Source organism: Camelus bactrianus, chromosome 26, assembly GCF_048773025.1.
Source record: "Camelus bactrianus isolate YW-2024 breed Bactrian camel chromosome 26, ASM4877302v1, whole genome shotgun sequence".
NCBI classification, from domain to species: Eukaryota; Metazoa; Chordata; class Mammalia; order Artiodactyla; family Camelidae; genus Camelus; species Camelus bactrianus.
Window position 1 is genome coordinate 2,699,291 of NC_133564.1, and position 24,405 is coordinate 2,723,695.

General features: G+C 40.8%; 1 protein-coding gene across 6 annotated transcripts in view; it reads left to right on the forward strand.

The window, feature by feature from the left end:
* Nucleotides 1–24,405, forward strand: part of LOC141575153 (uncharacterized) — a 195,240-nt gene that overhangs the window by 37,678 nt on the left and 133,157 nt on the right. For all 6 annotated transcript variants that reach the window (XM_074353754.1, XM_074353755.1, XM_074353758.1 and 3 more), the window contains exons 14-17: nt 14,217–14,381; nt 14,959–15,098; nt 16,888–17,112; nt 17,728–23,894. The gene's annotated coding sequence lies outside the window, so the exon portion shown is untranslated. The remainder of the gene's footprint in view (nt 1–14,216; nt 14,382–14,958; nt 15,099–16,887; nt 17,113–17,727; nt 23,895–24,405) is intronic.

Below are 24,405 nucleotides of genomic sequence, written 5' to 3' on the forward strand. Positions count from 1 at the left end.
TAGAGCCTTTGCATTACTTAAATAGCACATCCTTGTCAGTATTTAAAGAGCTGTTAGTGAGCGCCCCAGGCCCCACTTCTCAAAGCATCATTAAATCTTGCTCTGAAATAGTGAAGTCATAAAGTTCTTGTTGGCAGAAGCCAAACAGTTGGTTTATAATTTGCAGCATAGCACCCTTTATAAAATAATAATAGGTTCAAAATTAAGAAAGTGGAAGATAATTGATTTTTTTAAAGCTGAAACATAAACTCTCTTGTGTTAATGTTGCAACTGGAAATTTCGAAAAGAAAAATCCTACTGTAATATCATCTACGTGGAATACATATATGTCTATCACGTTTGCAATGTAACTGAGCAGTGGTTTTTGAAGACAGGACCATTCCAGCTGAGATACTGGCAGTGATGCTTGTTGGTTTTCAATGGAAGACCCTAAATTTGCCTACTTAGATTTATTCTTTTCTTTTCTGTTCTCTCTCTTTCTATCTTTTTTTTTTTTTTTTTTTGTAGTGAGAGGGCTCAGTAGTGCTTTGCCAGCATGATTTTGGGGTAATTCGGGGGCAGATATCGTGCACAAGCAGTGAGATATTTCCATGCATTTTACTTTCCGGACATCACCATGGAACATGTGGGGGTTTGTGCCTGCAGGCCGGGATGCTGCAGGACTCCCTGGTCCATCACCTTTATGTCTTGGAGCTTCTCCAGTCAGTGAATGACTTTCTGTGCCTTGGAGATAAGGTGATCTGATGCAGATGATCAGATGTGTAACAAAGTACTGTTACTTGAAATAGAAAACCTATAAAAAATGGCTCTAAAATACAGGATGAAGGAGGAGAAATGGCTGAGCTGCTTGCATGGGGAATATTCTCAGATGACTCCCTCATTGTGACTCTTGTCACTCCCCACCCCCCCCAGCCCTGCACGGCAGTCATGCTGAAGAAAGCATGCACTTTCTCAGAAACACGCTGAATTTCCTTGTGCCTCTGTTTGTTGGCTTTATTTATTTTTTTTTTTTTGAAGCACATCTTGCCCTTTGCTTAAATGCCATCCCTGCCTAGTCACCTCTTACACTCATTCTTCTGGACCTCGTCCGTACATAGCTGCTGAATGAATGAACAGAATGTAGTATCTCCATGTAGTGGAACATTATTCAGATGTAAGAGTGAATAAAAAAGAAAAAATAAATAAAGGGGAATATGAAAAAGGCCACCTGCTCTGGGAAGTCCACTCTGACAGCTCAACCCGCCCTTTTCTCTTTGAAACCCAATCACTTATGTTCCTCTCTACTCTTTTTGATAGTACTTACCAACTTCTAATAAACTTTAACACTTTCAAAAAAAAAAAAGAGAGATGCTGATACCACTTCAACATGGAAGAGCCTTCATAACAGCACGTTAAGTGAAAGGAAGCAGACACAAACGGCCACATATTGTTGACTTGAGTGATCTGAAATGCTCAGAATAGGCACATGCAGAGGCAGAGAGCAGGTGATGGTTGCAAGGGGCTGGGTGGAGAGGGGTTGGGGAGTGACTGCTAGTGGCAGGGGTGTTCTTCTGGGGTGATGAAGTGTTCTGGAAATAGATGGTGGTGAGGGCTGCACAACCGTGAGTGTGCAGAAGACTGCTGAGCGCTGTCTGTGGGAGTGCCTGTGGTTGGGGGCGGCTTTATTTTGTTCTCATCCGTGAAGAGTCATCTTGTGCTGAGGCCATTCTACTCCTGTGAGTGGTGAGGCTCAGAGACTTTGCAGAGTCATGTGTTATTTTACCCCTTGCTGAGTGTAAGCAAAAAATTTTTAAGCCTGAGAATTTGCTCCATCAGCAGAAATGTCTTTCAGTTTTGCATGGTGTAAAAATCTTGAGAGATTTTTAATCGTTGAGGACAGCCTGTGGGGAGAAACAGCCCGTGAAGCCTGGGTGACACTGGGAAGAGCCGCGCTTCCATCCCTGACAGGGGTGGGGGATTCACCCCCGTTCAGGCATTGAAGGGCGCAGACCCGAGAGCGGAGTTGACAATCGTGAATATTTACGTGTATCCGCTGCTTCATCTTGGATATTAATTTCAAGCTGAGTCATTTGTGGCGGCAGCCTCATCCTACATCAGGAATCTATAGTATCTGCTCTTTGAGGTGAAGACCTGACAGACTTGATTATTTAACAGTCTCCCTTGAATTGATATCTCAGATTCCTCTGTCAATTGTAATACAGCAGAAATATAGACGTCCTTTAATGCCGATGTGTCCTGGAGCAGGTTTAGTCTCTGTGCCTCAGTGGCCTTACCTGCGGGTGGGGAAGATAATAACAGTGCTTCCCTCAGAGGGGCTTGTGAGGGGAGAGTGAGGAGCACAAAGGGAGGACTTACATGAAATGCTCATGAATGACAAAATTTAGTGCTCTCAGCCTGGTGAGGCCTCAGGGGCCGAGATGGCCGAACAGAGCAGTCCTAGCCGGAGCTCGATCCGTGTTGGCAGCTGTTATGATCAGTATCACCACTGTGGGTTATCAGGCAGTTTTAAGACTTGGTAATAGGAATTCATGAATAATGTTAAAAGATTAGACAACTCAGATCCGGTTTACATAGTTCTCAAGATTTCCTATGAGAAATGGATATTTTTCCCCCATCTTTAATCTGATTTGAGTTTCTAAAAAAATTCTGTATTCCTCCATCTTTTTTATTTAATTCTCCATTTCTTGAAAAAAAAGTCTTTAAATGGAGTTACTGGTGTCTGAACTGAGGTTCTCATGCATGCTGAGCACATACTCTCTCAAGTGAGGTATAATCTCCACCCTGATTTTTTTTAAACTTTTCTTTCTTAGTATTCAGAGGTTAGAGGCCTCTAATTCTTTTTCTGGAGACATGTCCATGAACCTGTAAATCTATAATTAGTGGACAAAATTTGGTTTATGAAAAAATTCTATAAAACTTTCTGCAATCCATTCAAAAGGAAATGCTCATTGACATAAAATGTTTCTCCTTTATGGTGATTTCTAATTTTTTGTCTGCCTTAACTTATTAAAAGTAATCCTCATCATCATAATGACCAAGCTTGCTCTGAGTGGACACCTCCCTAAGGCTAAAATGCTTTCCTCATGTTTTACCTCATAGCAGGTGTTTAAGGGTAGGTATCAGTGTCTCCTTTTTTGCAGCTGAGGGATTGAGATATGGGGCAGCTTGTCCAAAATCTCACACAGCTGGCGCTGGCAGACTCAGGGCTGGAACCCAGGCTGCACAGGATGCTTTCTCAATGGCTCCTCTGATCAGCCCCGTGTTGAGTGGTTTCCCGAACTCCTGTGAGTCCATAAATGAACGATTTTAGTGGTCTCAGTTTGATGAAGCCTTCAAAGGAGAGACACCAGTGAGAATGTGAGACAGAGTGGCATAAATTGAAATTGTACGTTTTCACAAATGTTGCATTCTCAGGCAATGAATTAAAAAGTTTATTTTTTTTTATTTTAGTGCCCTATAAACACTAAAACAAAACATTAAAAATGATTATAGTGTAAAATAGGAGTGGGCTTTGAAAGTCCAACCATTGCTAATGATGTTGCTTGTTTTTCTCTAGTGGTGCTTATTGACAGAAAAATTTACAAAGACTGAATTGGTTCTATGTAGTCTTAGTATGGAGGAAAGTTTTGTCAGTGAATATTGTAAGTAAAATCTTTACTCTTTTCTTTCCTGATGATGAATATGTAAGTTGTTTTCATGGCTTAAGTACATTTCCTCATTTGTGAAATTTGAGTGATGCCGTTTACCTTGTTTGACTGTGAGATGTAGACGCCTTGTATACGAAGCACCCAAGAGCTGCTTAGTAAAAATATGCTGTCACAAGGACAGATAGTTTAGAAGGATTAACTCTGAATACTAAAGAGGGTGGCTTGTTTCTGATGCATATTCAATATGCATATATATGAATATATGAATATGGCTTAAAGTAACAAGTATTCAGTGTTTTGTGTGTGTGTGCAGTATGAAGGTTTAATGAAATCTGTATCATTCTAGTGAGACAGGGACTAGTTAAATCACCTTAAGCAGACGGCCTTGAAGATTACTTACACAGAATGTGTTGTTACAACTCAGAATTCATGTTGCCGTGTAACCATCCACTCAGACATTTAAATTCGTAGAAATCTGACCAGAACTATTAAGTGTAGAAAAATCCACATTGAACATTTTAAGGGAATAAGCTTCTTTCTTTTGTGATTAAAGAAATTTTGATTTATTTTTCTGCATGCTTAATAGGTTTTAAAATATCAAAACATTGATTTGACATGTCACTTTTTTTAATAGAATAAAGCTCATGCTGTTTTAATGTGCAAATAAATGTTTTTGTATTTCAATACACCTGTATGATTTCCTGGCTCTTTGAGAAGTATTTTGCAAGATACTTAGATTACCTACTGTTGGAAAAATACACACGTGACTTTTATGAATAGAGGTCTAGTACAGATCTGTTGGTTTTTGCTACAGTGCATGACATGAGGCCTAGGAGAGAGAGCTTTGCTGCTGATTGCCGGAAGGACAGATCCCAGATCTCAGTCTCCCCTCCTGTAAAATGAAGTGGCTGGACTGGATTATTTCCTCTTCTAGGATGAGTTTCCATGAGCCTGTGTCTTTTGTTTATATTCAAGAGTATTAGCAATGTCAGATTAAATACTGAATACCCCTCCCTTCCCCGAAGCAAACTGCAGTATGTGCTACATAAGCTTTTAGTTATCTGATTCTTGTTTCTGATTCAACAGGCAATTTTTGTGTTGCATCTTTCCCGGCAACCTGGAAGGTCTTTTTAGCCATAGGAGGCGCTGTTGCACCTTCATACAGTCTTAATTTTCCTGTTTGTAAAAGACTTAACAATTATTTTTTTGCTTTGATTCCTTTGCTTAGTGCTTCAGAATAGCACAATGTCCATTATGTCTGTCTACCTGGAAAAATTATTCTGCTTATATCTTTGTTTTATTCTGTCACCTCGCTGTGAACATTTCAGACTTGCTGTGCAAACAATGGCAAAATCGGTCTTTTATTCCGGTGTTAGCAACCAGTGAGCCGGGATTTTATAAAGCAGCTAGAAGCGGCCTCTTGAGCACCATAAAGCTGAAAAGTGTACTGAGTTCCCTGAGTATTGACCCAGCCGCTGTGTGTCATTTGGTGGGAGGTGATTTTGTACATAGAAGAAGGGGTGTATTGATTTGACTTGTGTTTGCATGCACGCGCTGCCACTGAGCCACGTGAGCCTGAGTCAGTTTGTTCTGAGTTTCTCCCTCGTCTGTGAGATGGGGATGCTCGTATCTGCTTTGCAGAATTGTGAGAATTAGAAATTATGTAAATTGTTTAGCACAGTGGGAATGTCAAAGGGCTCATAAAGTTTAGCTCCTGTTTTGTATGAAGCCATCATTTTACAGTCTTTGGCAATTACTAAGAAACAGGAAAATAAGAAAAGCTGGTTTTATATTGAAAGATATTTGAGGAGGTTCCATAGTTCCTATACCCATTATTTAGCATCAGCAAAGTCAGGACCGTTACACAGTCGCCCTGAACCAATGTTAAGCCACAGAATTTTTTGGTACTTCATATATATTGGGGCTTAAGTGGACCCAATACTTATACCCATGTTTTCTACAGCAGCCAACTGAGAGATGACACAGAAGAACAGACAGGCGATAAATGTCTCCTTTATTACTGATGAAGCCACGTTCTCCATAAAATTCAGGGCTGTGGGAAAATGCGTGTCATGATACTGTGTCCCAGAATTATAGACTCAGCAGTCCCAGTTAGCTCTGGGACACAGCGAGCCTTCCCTTAAGATGATCTGCCCCATCCTGCACAGGGCTTCCCTGCCATGGAGCTAAGCATCCCGGGTGCTTCCGAAGGGTGGCCAACACTGGAGGGAAAGGAAAGGTTTCATATGCCCTGCTTGTCTCTCCGGACTCACACCTCAATCTGTTATTGGGAAGAGTGCTAGCCGTTGGCCAGGGGTCAGGTGTGTGAAGGGGGAAGCACTCTCCATGGACCAGAGGAGTGTGGAGGAGGCATCCCTTCTCTCAGTTTAAACAGGTGGTGAGATGCAAGAGAAGTGTGCTCCCCAAGAGTTGATAAGAGGGGAAATAAGGATTTCCTTTGGGACTCAGACTAGCCATGAAACACAGAAGATGATTAGTAGGGAGACTTGTAAATCACTTTCTTATTAAATTCACATTTGTTGAGCACCAAACATGTGCTACATTCTTTTCTGAGCGTTTTACAGAAATGAATCCTTCAATCTTCACAACAAGTGAGTAAGGGAGATTTCATTGTTATCCCAGGTTTACAATGTGGAAATTGAGGCACGGAGAGAGTAAGTAAGTTGGCCAAGGTCACAGAGCTAGTAAGTGGCAGAGCTGGTATTTAAACCCTGGCTGTCTGGTTTCCAGGCTCCCAGGGATGGGCTTTGGGTGTTTAGAGGTATCTGCATCCCTGGATCTCTGTACCTCTGTGCATCACTTAGCCCAGAAAGGACAGGGGAAGGAGAGTTACACAGGTGCTCACAGACGTGTCTCAGCCACTGTCCACGGACAGTGCACCGTGATTGGCGTTAAATGTCTTCTGGGCAGCAGATCTGTTCGTATAACAGAAATTTAGTCCATTGAGTTAATCTAGAAACCCTTCCTGCTCTGCTTCAGTCCATGGTTGCCATGTGACTGCCTGCCCGTGATTGGGCCGTTGAGGAGAATCTGTACTCATAGTTGAACTCTGATATTTCAGTCTGGTTCGTAGTTTCACATCTCCTGTTACATTAATAAATTTAATTTCTGGTTTTCTTGCATCAGTCTCTCATGAGTTTGGTTAATGTGACATCAGTCCATGGGAGCCCAGAGTTGCTGACGGTATATATTCTGAGCACATTGTGGCACTTCTACCCGTGCGGACCTGGGTGGAAGATTTCCGCCTTCCGCACTGATTTCCCCGAACATCAGGGTCCTCTCCCACCCCCGGATGTGAGGCTGGGAGCTCTCAGAGTAGGCCAGTCAGAGGCCAAGTCCACCAATCAGAAAATGATGAAGTCCTTGGAAGTGGGTTTAATAGAAAAAAAAGGCTTCCAGGTAGTCCGATGGGCTGTTCGAGTCCATTTGGTGAAAAGCTATCCACTGTTTCTGGTTGAGCTGCTTCTTTGCTGTTGAAAAGTCTGGATTACATGGAGGGATTTTAAAAAGCAGAAAGGTGTGATTTCATGTGGTACATCCACACCGGTGAGAAGTCATGGATGACCGCCTGTGTGAGGCATAGAGTCTTACAAACTTCATAAAACAGCTTTAAAAGCTCTGCCATCTGAGTGCACTTCATATGGGGTCCAATTCATGACTGGGCATGCTGAGAGGGCAAATAATTGATAATGGCCGAAAGGACACGGAGGCATCAAAAAGGTCTCAGTCATGTTCCCTGTTTAAAGGATGTGGCACAATGTAATATATTTGAGCTGGGTCTTCACTGAACAGTTTTGAGTGTTTTCTGGGACTCCCCAGTGCACCAAGTTTCCGTACAGCTGGGGGTCCCCTCAGTGCAGCTCTGTCAGCGCTCATCCTGGGATGACGTGATGTCACGGGGAGCAGGACGGTCAGCGTCCCTGGCTCCTCCAAGCTCCGTTTCTTCATCCGCAATGCTGGGTTTCTCTTCGGTGTCTCCTTATTAGGGTTGCTGAGAATCACACTTGATGGTTGTCAGGGGCGATTTGTGGTTGTCTCTGTGATTGTCATATAGTGAATATTTGATAGAAACTCTTGTTTTTTATTAAAATTATGGCTCGTAGATTGCAGTGGTTTTTAGTCTGCATTTACTCTTTTTATAAATTTATTCTTATTTTTAAATAAGCACTTATTTTTATTTATTTTTATGAAGGTAATGGGGACTGAAGCCAACAGATTGTGCATGCTAAGCAGGTGTTCTACAACTGAGTAATACAAACCCTCCTTGTCTGAACTTAAAAATAAATATTTCAATACACAAAATAGCTCTTAAACACCATCATGGGACCTATTTTCTGTATAGACAATTGAATACATATGCTATTTCAATAAGAATAAATGTTGTTGGGACATACTTTCTGAATCTGTTTATGTGTTTAAAAACGATCATAGGTAGTGATAAACACGAGTCTTGGATCCACTACTTAGGGTCTGTTTTGACATCATCGAAAATTATATTCTACAGAGAAGGCTAATTGGGTCTCGTTGATATTTGGATGATTTAGCAGATGATGAAGGCTTTCAAAAGCTGACAGTTTTGTATTTTAAACTAACTACAAAGTTATCTTCTATAAATTGGAAGTCCTCAGCTTGTGAATTGCGCAGTAATTCAGTGTGTACATGTCTGTGTCTCTGTGAACGTGTGTGTGTGTGTGTGTGATTTCAGGAAGGTAGAAATAAGTTCCATATAGCCTTCTGATACCTTTCTCTTCCAGTTCAAGTTGTAGGCATATATTTATACAAATAAATTGATACTCTTTTGTCATTTGGCATATTGGTGGGAATAAAAGGTTCTCATACTTGTTTCAGAAGGGTTGGGGAGAATGAGCTTAGAAAATAGGAGGAGATAGAGGCAGGAAGGTTCTTTACACTTTGTGCAGGATGAGAAACAGTAGCTTTTCTTTTTTCTACTAAAGCAAACTGGCACTGAATTGTAACATACTATTACTCAGAATTGCCTTTCTGATCAGATACGAGTGCCTCGGATTTTTCAAGGCAACAAGAATGATGAAATGTGTTTTAGCAGTTATCTTTAAATGTAGTTTTATTTTTTAAGTAAAAGGCTATAGCCTGTTATTTCTTCCAGCGTTACAAGAAGTTCCCATTGATCCAGGTACATGAAAATTGTGCTTAGTTTCTTCGGGTTATTGTTTTTCTTTTTTTTAAGTGCTTGTTTCATTGTGGTGTGAATGAATGTTTAAAATTTCTGGATTTTGATGTTTAGAACATGCTGATTTATCAGAACTGTTAAAAACCTGATTGTTGTTTGGTCCTCGTTTGGTGGGGCAACCTATTGATTTCTGTTGTCTTTTAAAGAGGAAAATGCTTCCTCTAGCCTGTAGATCATTAAGTGAATGGTTTGCAGTGTGCCTTTAAAATTCTTTGAATGCATTGAGCATGTTTGTCCAGTGAATTTTGAATTGACTCATAGTACTGACTTTGTTTGATTCTGTGGCTTTTGCTCCTCTCCACATGAATTTGAATTCTCTGTTGCATTTTGTATACGTGTTCTTAACAGGGGAAGAAATTTTGCATTTTTTACATAGGTGGGTTTTCCTATCCCCTCTGAATGCCTTCTGTAATTGATACAGCGAAAATCTGTTATTGCAGTGCTTAATTATTTCATAAACTATTTTTTGGCTTAATCAGAAACAATGACAAAGAATGATAATAAAAAACATGAAAACCTTCCTTCCTTTGAAGAATAGAAATGAGGTGGTCAGGCCCACGCGTGCTTTGTACCTGACACCCTTAATTTCATGTCATTGTGTATCATGATTCGGAGATGGAGTTGCTTCATGTTTGTAGATTTTTGTTTTAACATTTGTGTTGAATTCATTCTCTAGGCTGATGTTTCCTGTTGCGTTTGTGGAAAGTGTAGATCAAGGGAAACAGATGCTACGTTTTGTATTCAGGAGGCCTGAGTTGCTGAAGAGTATAGAGTAGAGGGTGGGCTGAGGAACAGAGTGACACTCCCTCACCTCCAGGCTGAATTTGATGAAAAATGAAAACAATTAGGTGCATAGGAATTTATTTGACCAATAGAAGTCAGAGGGCCCAGGCTGTCTAGTTATGCGCAATGGAAAGTACTGAATTCACCTGCAGAATTAGGTGATTTACCAAGTAGAAGCAGCTTAGAGCAATCAGAAAAATTAGTTCTATGATGAGATATAAAAAGAATATAATATCTATTGTTTCTGAAACTTTTCTCCGTTAAGTTGTGTAGAGCTAAAATTAAGTTCCAAGCACCAGGAGTTAAGAGTCTGGGTGGTTCTGTGGGATAGTTATTCAGGGATGTGTCTAGACCCTGCTGGAATGGCCGAAGCTGGCAGGAAAAGACCCAGAGCCAGGATTTGTCATCCTAGGGTGTTCTCCATAATGGTTGCATGTGATAGCCCATGATTGGGTTAACAAATTTAACAGACACCAGACGCACGTCAACTTTAAGAAGAAAAAGTGTGCTTAGTAACTGCTTTCAAGCAATCACCTGTGCATCCTCACTCCTGTCTCCTTGCCATAAAAAGCAGAGACAATGCCTTGCTTGCATATTTGAGGTTTTAGATAGCACTCTGTTCATTGCACAGCAATGACCCAGGCCCTCAGCTATAAATGCTGGTCGTGCGTGCTGTTAGATAGTCTATTATCCCCAAAACACGGACCTGGCTGGACTGGTGTTCTGCTTTGTAATGAATATCTAAAGAATTTATCTTGTTCCCCTCTCCCCATGACTCCCCTAAAGGTAAACTAAGCCTTTTTACTCATTGTGGATTCTACAATCTCTGTCTCATCCTGTCTTTCCCCAAGTTCCTGTTTACTATCACACAACTGTTAAAGACTATTTTCTTTGATTATACACAATAAATATGGGAGCATTTTAGAGGCTCTTGGAGTTGGCTCCCTACTCCCTCTCGCTTTCTTTCCTTTTTCCACAGTCTTGAGTCATTCATTCCATGTCGGTAAGACTTATGCCAGCCAGAACCCACAGTTCCAGGTGAGAAGGATGCAGACTTTATCTCTCCTACCCGAGGGAGAGAGAGAAGAGAATTGAGATCTGCTCCCCCGTGGTCCCTTCCTGCCCCAGGGCCACTCCAGTTCACCTGCAGCCTTCTGGCCTCTGCTCTCAGGGCCTCTGTCCCAAGACTGACATCAGCCTTTTTTTCCCTTGTCAATATTTCCTGTGCCTTTCAGACGTTGGTCTCTTCTCTGCAATTCCACCCTGGCAGATATGATGGTGGTCAGCGTGCTGGTGGGCAGTCATTTGGGGACTCCCAGGAGCCATTCTGATTCTCCTGAGTCTCTCATTCGGGGTTACAAAACTGTCGAGAACCGGAGGAAGCCCATTCACGTGAGGTCAACACAGTATTACATCACTTTCATTTTATTTTTGAATTTTCAGTGGAGAAATTATTTGTAACAAACTGTTCCAGATTTTCGGCCGCCTACTTTCCTCACCACTATTACCTTGTTGGCTCTGGTGCTTGTTTAAAGAACCAGGTTTCTTCTCTGGTCATTTCTAGCAGCTGGGCTTGCCGAATCCTTGATCTGCATTTGAAGCAGAATGCTTCTTCGTGATGTCAAACTGATTTTCCTTGTCATGTCTTAATATTTTGTGTACACTCAGCAACTGTTTCAAGTGAAATGCTCTTGTCCAATTTCGGTTAACTCACATTTGCTGAACTCCTGCTTTCATGCTGAGGTCAGTTTCTTCTTCCTGTAATAAAATTTAGCAATTTGCATTTACTATGGGAAGGTACTGGCCCGAGGTGCTCTCGTTCTTAACAGTTTTAATAACAATTCACCCATTAAAATGTACAGTGGTTTGTACTCTATGCCCAGAATTGTGCATCCCATTCAATCTTAGAACGTTTTCATCCCCCCAGCAGGAAGCTCCTTATGCATAAGCAGACATCCCCGTCTTCCCCATCCTCCCACAGCCCCAGGGAGCCACTTTTCTCTCTCTGTGGGTTTGCCTCTGCTGGAAATTTCATGTAAATCGTGTTACTTCATGTAAGTGGAAGCATCTATTGTGACTGACTTCTTTCACCCTGAGTAACGTTTTCAAAATATGTCCACGTTGTGGCCTGGGTCAGTACTCTATGCTTTGCTATTGCTGAATAATATTCCTCTGTATGGCTGGGCCCCTCTGTTTACCCATTCATCACGTGATAGGCATTTGTGTTGTTTCTGCTTTTTGGCTGTGATGAGTAATGGCACCGTGAATATTCCTGTAGGAGTTTTTATGTGAACATTTGTTTTCAGTTCTCTTACGTGTGTGCCCAGGAAGCAAAATTGCCTGGTCATTCAGAAACCAAATGTTCAACTCTCTAAGGACCTGCCAGGCATTCTTCCAAAGTGGCCAGTCTGTGTTACATCCTCAGCAGCAACGGCTGCGACCTCTGCATCTTCTGTGTCCTCATTAGTGCTTGTTACTCTTTTTTTGATTATAACCTATTGTAGTGAGTGTGAAGCGGTTTCTCCTAGTGGTTTTGACTTGATTTCCCTTACAGCTAATGATATTGAACATCATTCTATGTGCTTATTGGTCATTTGTATATTTTCCTTTATAAATATTTTTCAGATCCTCTATTCATTTTTTAATTGAGTTGCCTTTTTATTGTTGAGTTGTAGGAGGTTCTTTTTTTTTTTTTTTTTTTTGGTAGATACAAATTCCTTATCAGATAAATGATTTGAAAAAATTTCTGCTGTGTGTTGTTTTATCACTTTCTGGATGGTGTCCTTTGAAGCAAAGTTTTAAAATTTGATAAACTCTAATTTATCTCTGTTTTCTTTTTCCTTGTGCTTTTGGGGTAATATTTAATATCTGAGGTATTTTATTTAAACTTTTATATATAAAATAACTTAATTATTAGGACCGTTCTAGGAGACGGGTTCTGTTGCTGTCCCCAGTCTATGGATAGGATACTGGGATGCAGAAAATTTCACTGACTTATCAGTGTCAAAGCTACCCAGTGCTGTGGGAGTTCAGACCCTCATGTTTGTCCCCAGCATCTGTGCTTTTCACCACCATGCTCCACTCCTTCCTGGAATCGTTAATGAAAAGTCTTTACTTTTTTGATTTCTTGTTAGTTTTTGTTTTTCTCATTGGGGCCTCATCTCCTCATTTTCCTTAAAGAGATCAGTGTAGGTTTATTTTAGGTCTCATGTAGGCAGAAGCATTGCTATTAGTTAACTTCTTTATTACTCACTCCCCAGTGATGGCTGTTGCTAATTGACCTAATGAAGTCTTGCTTTAGTCTTTCCTTCTCATGACACTAACAACAGAGTCATGAGTTACAGAATGCTTAAAGAAGAAAGTACTTGATTGATTTTATTTTGCTACCCAATCAAACCAATCAAATAAAAACCCCAGAGTTGACACAGACGGTAAGTCCTCCAAAATAGGGTCACTGTCTTCCTTGTGTTTCATTAGTTTGGTCACAGTGTCTGGATAGTGCCTTGCTGTCCAGCAGTTTTCTTAGGATACAGTGCTCGTGAATCATTGTAAGGACAGAATTTTGACAACAGACTGTGCTGTTCATTTCACGAGGGAAAAGTTAATATAGAAATACTGCTCAGATCTATTTTAAAATTAAGCTTGGAATTTTGAGAAGTGTTCAAGAAACCATACAAAGATCTTTTTCACTAATTTTAGATCTATCTTAGACACATTATGGTTACATAGCAGAGTACCTTATCAAGTAGATTTGACAAGAGGTGTGTATTATTGATTATTTGTTTTAGTTGAAATATTCTACCTGGGATAAAATATTCAGTGCCCATAAATGAACAAATATATTTGTATTTCTATGCAACATGGGAGCAGACTTCATATGTTTCTATATAATATATATGACTGTGTGTTTTAATCTGTCTTTCAGTGTTTTTATAGTTTTTCAGCAATGTTGTAACTTTAGAATTCTTCTAAGAAAATCACGCCAGATTCTAGTGCAGTTTGTACTGTGTATCCTGTCTTATGAATGGGATTGCACTGTCCCCACAGGGAGGAATTTCCTCTTCTATTGAGTTAGTATCAGAGTTAAAGGAACTGTGATTTCTAGGCCTTTGCTCTCCATGTGTTTGCAGTTGGCTGTCAATCGCGATTTTCCCTTTCTTGAGTTTTCATTGTTCAATTAGAATTTTTGAAAATAACTATTAATATGTTGCATCGGTCTCCCTAGAAACTTGATGTGTTTGTGCTTTTCAGTTTTCAATTTATGAAAAATGAAAATACACACTTGTTTTTAAGTAGTCCTTTTTCACTAGATATTTGGTTACCTCTTTATAGTTAAAATATTTTTTTCCCAATGAATGAATCGGTGTGCATGTTTTAAAAGATACCTTACTTTTTATTTTTCTTATTGTAACACTTGTAGTCATTGTAGAGAATTTAGAAAATACGGATAAACACAGTAATAACTTCACAATGGCCTCTAATCTCACCTAGACATACAGTTGTAAGTTTTGAAATTGAGAATTACAAGTCCTCTCACATTGTTCTTCTTTTTCAAGTACGTACTGGTTACTGAGACCCTCGAATTCCCATATGAATTGTAGCAGCAGCTAGTCAGTTTCTGCAGAGGAGCCCGCAGGAATTGTGATCGAGACCACGTAGAATATACGGATCGTTCTGGGGAGCACTGCCTTTCCAAGAGCGCTGTCTTCTGATCCAGCAATGTGCGTGGATTGTCTGTCCTGGTATTTAGGTTTTGTTTAATTTTTTTTTTAACAATGCTTTGAGTTTACAGAGTTATTTTACATTTTTTTTTTTTTTTGCCTTTATACTGAGGACAAGTGTGCCAGGTACCGGGATCAGAAGTGTATTTGAGCCCCGCAACTTGCTGCCACCATGGTCGCTGCGCTCTTGCTTCACCCGCTCTACAATCTTGCACAGAATAGGACCTCAGTAACTCTCTCTCTCGAATGATTATATGCTTGCTGGATGATGCTTGAGAGTCCGTGTGATGATTTATTTTCCCCAGCCTTTCCCCACTTCTTTACTATGCCCTTTCTCTTCCTTTCCTCCAGCCTGGGTTTCAGTTTACATGTGGCATTGATTTTTCTTGTCTGTAGACACTTCCTTTCACTGGTTCACGATAATTTTACATGTGGGCTGTGGAAACTTGCTAGATGTCAAGAAAGAGCCAATCCATTGCATGCTAGTATTTTTAGAGTGCATTATTGTTTTATCGATTGAAATTAAATCAGGGTGACCCCCTGAGCCCTCCCGTGAGCTGTTTTTGCCTTCCTACAGGTGATAATGCTCTGGTTGCTGAATGTGCCCTTTCCCCAGACTTGGTTTTGGAGTTAAGTCACCATCAGTGGAGCCCTCTCTTTAAAAGATGAAGAAAACATTTGCTCCTTCTCCCTGGTTGGGGACTTGGATGAGATGAGGTAACAGATAAAGAATGGAGCCCCACCTCATTCTAACACCCGCTCGTTCCGTTCCTTTCTCCACGGAAAAAGAGTACAATTCAACATTATAAAGATTGATTGTGAGCAAATGAAATAGACAGGACAACCGATCATTTATTAAATATACTTTCATGCCAGAAACAAATGTATTATACACACAAAAAGCACACAAAGCACGGTAGTACCGTGATTACAAACGTGGGTACGAGTTCGAGTCCTGCTCTGGAGTGACCAGTCCTGTGAGATGGAGAACTGGTAGGTCGGCTTAGCCTCTCCCGGGCTTGTTTTCTGTCCTGCAGAGATGGGGCTCGCTAAGCGTCCCTCCCCCGTAGAGGTGCTGTAGTGTGCAAATGATGCGCGTGGGCAGCCCGAGCACTGCTGCTCGTTCCTCGTAAGTGCAGGAGAGCATAGCTTTTGTGGTGAAGGCTTTATAACAGCCCCGTGTAGACTCTAGTGCTCCGAAGGGATGCCTTGTGGTTTGGAGATGGGATTCTCATTTCTGTAAATACCCAAGGATTTAGTAATTGGGCCCTGCTGATTTGAATCTATTCTTTAGAAAGTACATATTGTGGATATATTTTTCAAGCATGCATGCTTTTTTCTTTTATTATTTATAGTTCTACCCTCTCTCTTGGTGGGACTTTTCATGGAATCCAGGAAACAGCCCTAAGCCACCTGCCTCTTCACACGTCTCCGTGGCGGTTTTCTTCCCTGACTAGAAGAGGGTTCTGCATAGGGAATTTTCTTTGTTCCCCTTTTCTTGGAGTCTCTCTGTCTGTCTGCCCACCTCTCACCTGTCCAACTGTCCATTTCTCTACCCACTCATTCTTCTGACTTGTTCCAAAAAGCATTTCAGGCAGCTTACAGAAGAACAGATACCAAATAAACAGGTGAGAAAATAGGGCCAAGTTCAGACAGTGAGGCTAGGAGGCGAGCCTGTGTGAGGGTGGCAGGCATGAGAGACACGCGTCTGCCCTGTGACTTATAAGATCGACAGCAAGAGTGTGCCTGAGGCTCCCAGCAGACACAGGGAAACAGGGTTTGTGGGAGATGCTCACTGGCTGTGAAATAAATAAGTGGCTGAGGAGAAGCCCAGCCTTTCCAGCTACTAAGGCTTAGGAGAATATTTTGAGTGTCTTCAACATCAGAGTATTTCATCTTTTCTTTTGTCAGAGTTCTACATATAGTTGGTTACATTCTGTACCTGGAAATTTCTACAAAATTTCTTCCCACGTGAGTCCCATGACTCGGGAATGGGGTGGTTCTGCTCATTGACTGTGGTTGGTCAGAAACCAAAAATGACATCTTCAAAGGAGCCTGGGATTTGTCAGTTATGTTTTGTCAGTACTGTAGAGTTCAAAAAATGCTTTCACAGTATCACTCCATCTGAGGCGGCAGCGTGCTCTCTTACCAGCATCAGGAGCTCAGGGCCACGGGATGGTGGGGGCTGACTGCATTGCCGTCAAGACAGCTGAGCTAGTCACTGCAGGTGTAGTTCTTTTACGTAAGGCCTTTCATGTTCTTTACTTGAATATTTCAACAGGGAGTTAATTAACTGAGTCAATTAGCATTTAATAAATATGATTCTTTGTTAAAAAGACAGTTATAGACAGAATATAAGCTCTGAAGCCTTTAAAAACGGTTTCATTACTGAAATTTCAGTAGGGGAGATACACAGTTTATCTTATTTATGCCTCTCTTTTAAAGTAACAAGGAAACAAGACAGAAAGTGCAGAGGATGGTTTCTGTTCTTCCTTTCTGCTTGCAGGTGTCCTCACCTCCAGTAGCATCCATCCAGACACCAGCACTGACACTGGCCGTGCTCAGAACTGCCTCAGCCCTGAAGACACAACTGACAAATAGAAGGGGGCCACGCCCTGTTACAGCAGGTGCTCTCACTTTCTGGATCCTTATGTAACTGAGCGGTGTAAATCAGGATTGCCCGTTTTACATTGTGTGGTGCTGCTGCGGTGTCTCCTAGTTAATTGTTTCTGTAAGTATTCTTGTATTATTCCCCACTGCGTGGTACTACACGTCTAAAAATGCTATTTTCAGATGAAAAATAATGTGCATTTAATATAATATGTCTGAAAAAAGGGGCAAAAGATTCTATCCTGGTCCCGCTACTCAGAGATAATAATTAACAATTTAACATTTATTTTCTGTTCTTTTCGTCAGTGTTTATCATCTCTGTCATAAAAACCAGTGAGCACTCCGTCCCTGTTTACTGTTCGGAGACCTCCATTTTCCATTTGGCTTATTACATCTTTTTCTACAATATTCTATCTCCCTTGGCATGATTTTTAAAGACCAGTGTAGCATTCTGTCTTATGGAGGCATCGTCCATTTTTCTTCGGACTTAAATAAATTTTAAATTCCAAGTATACTTAACCTAAATACTGAAAAGAGAACTGTGGTGGTACAGGAAGGCCCCTAACTCCCTTCTCATTATTTCCTGAGAGTAAAAGCTGTTGAAAATTTTGTATATATATATCATGACCTTTATGCCTATGAGATAGATATATATACACATATGAGAAATCAATGTATAGGTGTGTGTATATATGCTTTATTTAAAAATGATTCCATACTATATGTTTTTCTGCAGCTCGCTTTATTCACTTAGGGGTATATCATGGACGTCCTCCCACTCCAGACTCACCCGGCCCTTTCAGATAAATTGGAGGGGTCTCCTGATGTGCGGGTGTCGTCTCGTCCACGGACACATTTGGTGGGAGAGTGCGGTGGACAAGGCCCTGGACCATGGCGAAACGCCGGCTCCCTCAGCGCCCGCAGCTCGCCTTGATTTACCGCATCATTGTCTTGATGGTGGACAGTTAAGTTTTCTCCATTTTCCACTGTCAGAAAGAATGTTTGAGTTGCATCCTTCTTGTACAGACATTCCTGTGATCTTGTATGTGTATTCCTTTAGTTAAGGCTTCTGGAAATTTAGTCCCTGGATGTGACATTTACATTCATCACAGACTCCTTTCAAGTGACTAGAAATTCCTTCTCTATTGGGGAATGAAAAAATGCACAATTATTTATGTAACCAATTCTCTATCGCTGGATATGATTTCACTTCAGTTTTTCTTCCCACCTTTGTATACAGTGCTGTGTAAATGCCCTGATGGGTACATCTTTTTGGACTGATTTTTTTTTCCTAAAGGAAACGATTCCTAGAAGTGGAGTTGAGTCAGTGTGTATGTACGTTTTCAGAGCTTACAAATCCATTGATATGTCATCCTCTGAAAAAGTCGCTCATGATTTGTTCTCCCACAGATGGACACTAGCTAGAATATCTTAAAAATATTTGCCAATATGATAAGCAAAAGTGCTTTTTCATTGTTTTTGTTTGCATTTGATGACCAGTGAAGTTTTGAGCATTTTTCACTCATTAGCCATTTGACTTTTTTAAAATGAATGATTCCTTTTGTCCTTTGCCCACATTTAAGTGAGGGAGCTTCTTGTTGCTTTGTGACAGCTTTTTGTATGTTATGAAAATTAACTTCGTGAATTCATCAACATGTATCACAGAGCTTTTTCTTGTCATTTCTTTCCTTTCATTTTGTTCAGGAAGTTTTCTGATTTTTGTTGTGGCTCAAACTATTCTTAGGATAGTAAATGTCTTCCTTATGGGTTTTATCTTTGACATTATTCTTAGAAATACTCTCTTATAATGGAATAAATCTCTTCTGTAGGTTTTTTTAAACTCTAAGATGGAGATTATAATAGTACATGTTATAGTGAGGAGAAGTTGAGTTAATAAGAGCAAAGTGTTCTATTTGCTGTTACTAGTACTTTTTAATATTTACATCACTATCTGCAATTTATCTTGTGGTCATTATGACAGGAATGGAATTTATTCTTTCCAGGTGATTCTCTGTCCCAGGACAATTATCGAATTCATAATTTTCTCTTTGATTTGAAATCCCACCTGTACAAAATACTTACATACACTAGAGTCTCTTTTTGAGCTCATGGTTCCCTTCTGTCAATCTCCTTTCCTTACTCCAGCACCATATCTTACATATTGTAAAAATTTATTTAATAATTGGCAGTCTGATTTTTTTGATTCTTTTCTTCCATCCCAAATTTTCTTGTCAAGTATTATGACTATATTATTCCTGAAGAATTCCAAAATATTTTGTTCAAGTTAAAAAAAATCAGATTGGAATTTTCATGGGATTATTTATTAAGTTTTGAATTATTCTTAGGAGAACTTACATCTTTACAAAACTGCTTTTCTCCATGCAATATGTTTATGTCTCTACATTCATACATCTTACTTTAACCCTCAGTACAGTCCTGAAGTTTCTCCATTTAGAATATGGGCATTATTTTTGAATTTATTCCAGATTATTGTTTATGTTTTTGTTAATTTTGTAAGTGAGAATTTTTTGCTATTATATTTTTAAATGCTTAAAACTGACATTTAGAAAGGAAGATTCGGTTTTTCAATACTTACTTTGTAAATTGTCATTTAAAATTGTAAGTATTAAGTAGTTGTTCCAGAATCCTTTCTTTTCTGTTTTTAAAAATTTGTTTCCAAGATTCTCAAAATGTTCATACCTAAGTAGAATAGGTGGGGACACAGATGGAGAGAGGTAGTGTGGCTCACGTACAAACTTTGAGCACTTTCATGGCTGCCTTTAGGCTGGAGAAGCTGCAGAAGAGCCCAGGTTAGACTAAGGGTGGCTTTGTCTGCACTTGAAAGCCAGCTTTCCTGCCTGTATGGTGAAGCTTGGTGGGCGTGGCAGGTAGATGATCAAGGTCTGATCAAGGTCATTGGCTGCACAGAGCACTGTGTCTGTGAGAACTGGAGACCATTACCATGGGAAATTCTTGGCGCCAGGAACACTGCAGGGGAGCTGGGGAGCCTGTGTGTTAAGGATTTTCCTGCCCTGGGAGTGGGAAGATGAGACTCTGCATTCAGATCTGAGTTTGAATTCATCCTCTCTTGTTTACTGGTCCTCTGACTTTTGTCAAGTTATCTACCCGCTTTGAACTCCTGTTTTCTTGTCTCTCAAAACAGGAGAATTACAGCCTGCTGCTAGAGTGTTTGCTCAGGGTAAATGATTTGTGTCTATAAGATGCCACGTACAATCACAATCTCAGTGAGAAATGGGCTGTCGCCTCTTCTTCTGCAACTCAGTGCTCGATAAGACATCGGGGGAAAGCCAGTCCCTAATTTGTATGTGATGCAATGAGGAAAAAAATTAACGTCTTGCCTTTCCCTAGCAGTATTCTTACTTCTTTGCTTCATTTACCTCTTTCCTCCTTTACTCTCCCCTTTCACCTCCTCCACCAAAAGAGACTGAGTCTGTCTCAGAACACTACATTCAAATTACTTTAAAAGTTGGCTCATCCCCATGAAATTACAGTGAAATTAAAAATAATCTGTACACGTCCCAGACATGATTATATTTGATTTACACACACACACACACACACACACACACACACACAATCAGGCTACCTCCCATTTGCTGAGGGAGAAGGACCACTTTTTCTGAGTTTTCATTCACTGAGCGTGAGAGCAAAGGCTCTTAAGCAGAAATTCGCCTGGCTTCTTGCATGGTTTTTTAAATTGGATTTCTGCTTTGTGTCCACAGAAATAGTCTCCTATTAGAAGTGGGGAAGTGGAGACATAGATATTCTGCTGAGATATTGGTGTCATCATATTTGAGTTGGAAAGGACTTATGACAGCATAGATTCGTACCTTTTTATGGGTGAGAATCCATGATAGTGTAACTTGGACAAGAACCCGGGTCTTCTGTCTTCATGTCCATGCGGATGAAGAGGCAACTGGGTGGGGGATGGCAGGGATCCTTGCTTGAGTTCCGGGGTCTTGCTAGTTTCCATTGTTCAGCTGCCTTTACTTTATGTCCATGTGGCCTCTCATGGGAAGGTCACTCTATCCTGATAGATTGAGTTTCTAATCAGCAAAACGGTCTGGACACACTCATGTTTCCCAGAGATTTTCTGCTGACCTGCTGACACTTTATATACATGAGACCTAAGAAACTGCTGGATATAAAATCCTTATTGTTATCATTTGCCCTCGAGTTCCACAGGAATGGGGTGCTGTCTCAGGCTGTCTAAGGCCAGCTCTGAACAAAGATAGGGTGATAGGCTGTGCAGCTGGACACTCCCCAGTCGAATGGGATTTCCACCTTAGTTTTTAGAATCAGGCAGATTAGTTCAAATCTTAACTTTACCAGTTATTAGCTTTGTGACCTTGAGGAAGAAACTTTACGTTTTTGGGGACAAATTTTATTTATCTGTAAATAAGTTCAGTATTTATTTTAGGGATTTTGTTTTAGAATTGAATGAGCTAATTCCCTCATTTATTCCTAAAATACTGATCACATGGTTCTATGCTGGTGACTTAGTGGTTGATTACTAAGGGACTCAGTAATGAGAATGTGGGTGAGGCTCCCTGGATAATAGAACTTATATTCCATGATATGCTTGTAAAAGACTGGCTTGCAGTGGATTTTTAGTAAATGTCCATTCCTTTCCTAATCCCCATTGGTTGTGTATATATCTTTATACTAATATATGAACAATTTTTTATTGCAATTTAAGTCTTTTTGTAGTATTTAAAATATGTAGCTATAACAAAAATACGTGAAATAAAATGATTTGACTTTTATTTTCCTTTCAATAAGCAAAACAAAATAAAATAGAAAAGAAAAGAAAAAGTTTTGAAGGAGTATAAATAATTTTATTTCCGTGGAATCGACTCCTTATGTTAGGTTTTTCGGTTGTGTTCTTAAACAGCATATAAAATTGACAGGTTTTGACTTCAGTGTTGATAGCTGGGTGAGTATAGTTTCTTTTTGTGGTTGTCTTTGATGAATTATTTGCACTAGATCATAAATAATGTGCATGTTACATATTGGAAACGAGGAAAGAGTGGAGACATACTACCTCCAATGCAGTCATTTTGTTACCGAATCCAAACTCATTCTGCTCACCAAATGACAGGCCAATAAACTGGGTGATGAGGTGTTGGAGCAAGGAATAGTGACTTTATTTGCAAAGCTGGCAGACCCAGAAGTTGGCAGACTGATGTCCTGGAGAACCATCTTCCCCAAGTCAGAATTGAGTCTACTTTTATACTAAAAAGGGGCGGGGCTGCAGTTGGTTTTTGGAAACTTCTTGTTGTATGAATTGCTTGTCCTTTGAATCCGCTGTTCTTGCAGCTGTCCATGTGGATCAAATCATGTTGCCCCTGTAAAACCTCCAAAAATAAAACAAAGTTATTCTCTAGTTTGAAACTTGCCATCTCTACATAAGTGCAGATTAGTTAGCATCCTTCAAGATCACGGCCAGGAGAAGAGGCTGTCCTGGATATTTCAGTCTAAAGGCAACTTTCTTTTACAAATGGTGCAGAGATAGCATGTCTGAGCCTAGAAAACAGGACACAGGGTTAAAGCCAAAGGAACAGACCTAACATGGGGTCAAAATTGTTCTTTTCTATTACAATTCCCTTTTCCGCTTCATAGATAATTTTAGTAAGAAACATGAGCAATTTTGTATTTTTGCTTCTTAATAACCGATAAGTGGGCCAACTATATTTTTGTGAGCAGGGATGCAGTGCGGTCATAGGGGTCACAGCAAACTCTTGTTGGGGGTGGCCGACCCTGAAACATGTCTGATGCCCTGTGAGTGTTGGTGAGGGTCCCCCTATCCAGCGGCTCTCTTCAGGAACCAGCATATGGGCATTGATATCTGGAGACCTCATTTTCGGCTGCAGGAAATTTTTTAGATACTGCGATTGAAAAATCACTCCAGCTGGGGATAATTAGGGAAAAAAGGCAAAGGAAAAGGGTTTGGAGTAGAGTAGAAGAGAAGGACATCAGATCACGGAGCCTGAGTGCTTGGCAGCGTGGCTTCGGGGGAGAGTTGAGCAGAGGTGGGGAGGGGCCTGGTCCCGGAACCAGCTCCAGCACCTGTCCCCGTGCCCAAGCCACATAGATTTTAATTGGGCCACCTCTCTGGGCTGGATGTCACCCTGGGCAGAACCTTGAGAATCAAAAGTAAGGGGTGGGCAGCACACACCTAGGGGGTCACTGTGGATTTCGGTCAAGACCACAGTGCCTTTTCTGGTCATGTGTCTTCACTTGTCCTTTATCTCAGGATCTGAGGAGGAGGAGAAAGGAACTCAGGTAGAGATCCAGGAAGATATCCGACTGTGTTAAGAGAGGACAGACACAGTGACACGGGGAGCGAGGACACTTGCAGCAGAGTAAAATTACTTCACAACTATTGCTTCAGAGTTGAAGGTGTGAGATAGCCTAAGCCTGTCTCAGAGTGCAGGGGACAAGTGGAAAGGAATGGCAAAATTTCCTCTGAAAATTGAAATTTTGTTAAATAGCCTGCTACTGTTGCTTGTATCACTTGAATGAATGCAGGCATATTTCTGTGGGCATTTATAGGTTCACTCAACCCCACCAGCCCCTCTTGCCCCCATCGGGGATGGGATTTCTCAAGCACAGTGCCCCTCCTGCTTGGGTGGGCCACGCTGCGTGTCCTCGCCTGGGGCCGGGCTGCTGCAGGGCACTGAGTCCCCGAGGCGCGGCCTGGGAGACACGACAGGAATATCTCTGCTCTCGACTGAGGGCCTCCTTTTCCCCTGCAGTGTAAGAATGCCGGTGACTGAGTTAGAAGCATGCTCCCAAGCTGTCCGTGTCCTTGCCATTCAGAAGCGGACCCTGGAAGCTTCCAAATATCTCCAGAATGCGTTCTACATTCACCTTCGGCAGGTGAGGGTATGTCTTTACACAAGTGGAGGAATTACTGCCGTTTTCCTGGACCTTACTCACCACTAGTCCATCTGATTTTTCTGTGCTAGGATTCAGTATGGCCTGCTAAAATATCTGGAGTCAGATCTTGAAACACTGATGAAGAGGATCATTTATTTTATTTCTATATATGATAGCCTTTTACTTTCAAAATTCAGAATTTTTGGTTCTTTCAGGAATTTTTGGGGGATTGGCGAAACAACATTGCTCTTACAATCTTTGAGACCTGTTGCTTTGTGCCTCTCACCTGTCTTCTGTCACTTGTGAGGCGATTCCATTTGTGACCCTGTCCGTGTTGTTCATGTTATAAAACATATAGTCTGTTAAAGTACAGTCCCTTTTACTCCAAAGACATTCCACAAATACTACTAAAACCTGGGTGTGGTTTTAAGAAGACAGAATCATTAGAACATGTACTTGCAGGTTGCTAGTGCAAAATCCCCAAATCAATAGTCCAGCTCAACATCTAAAA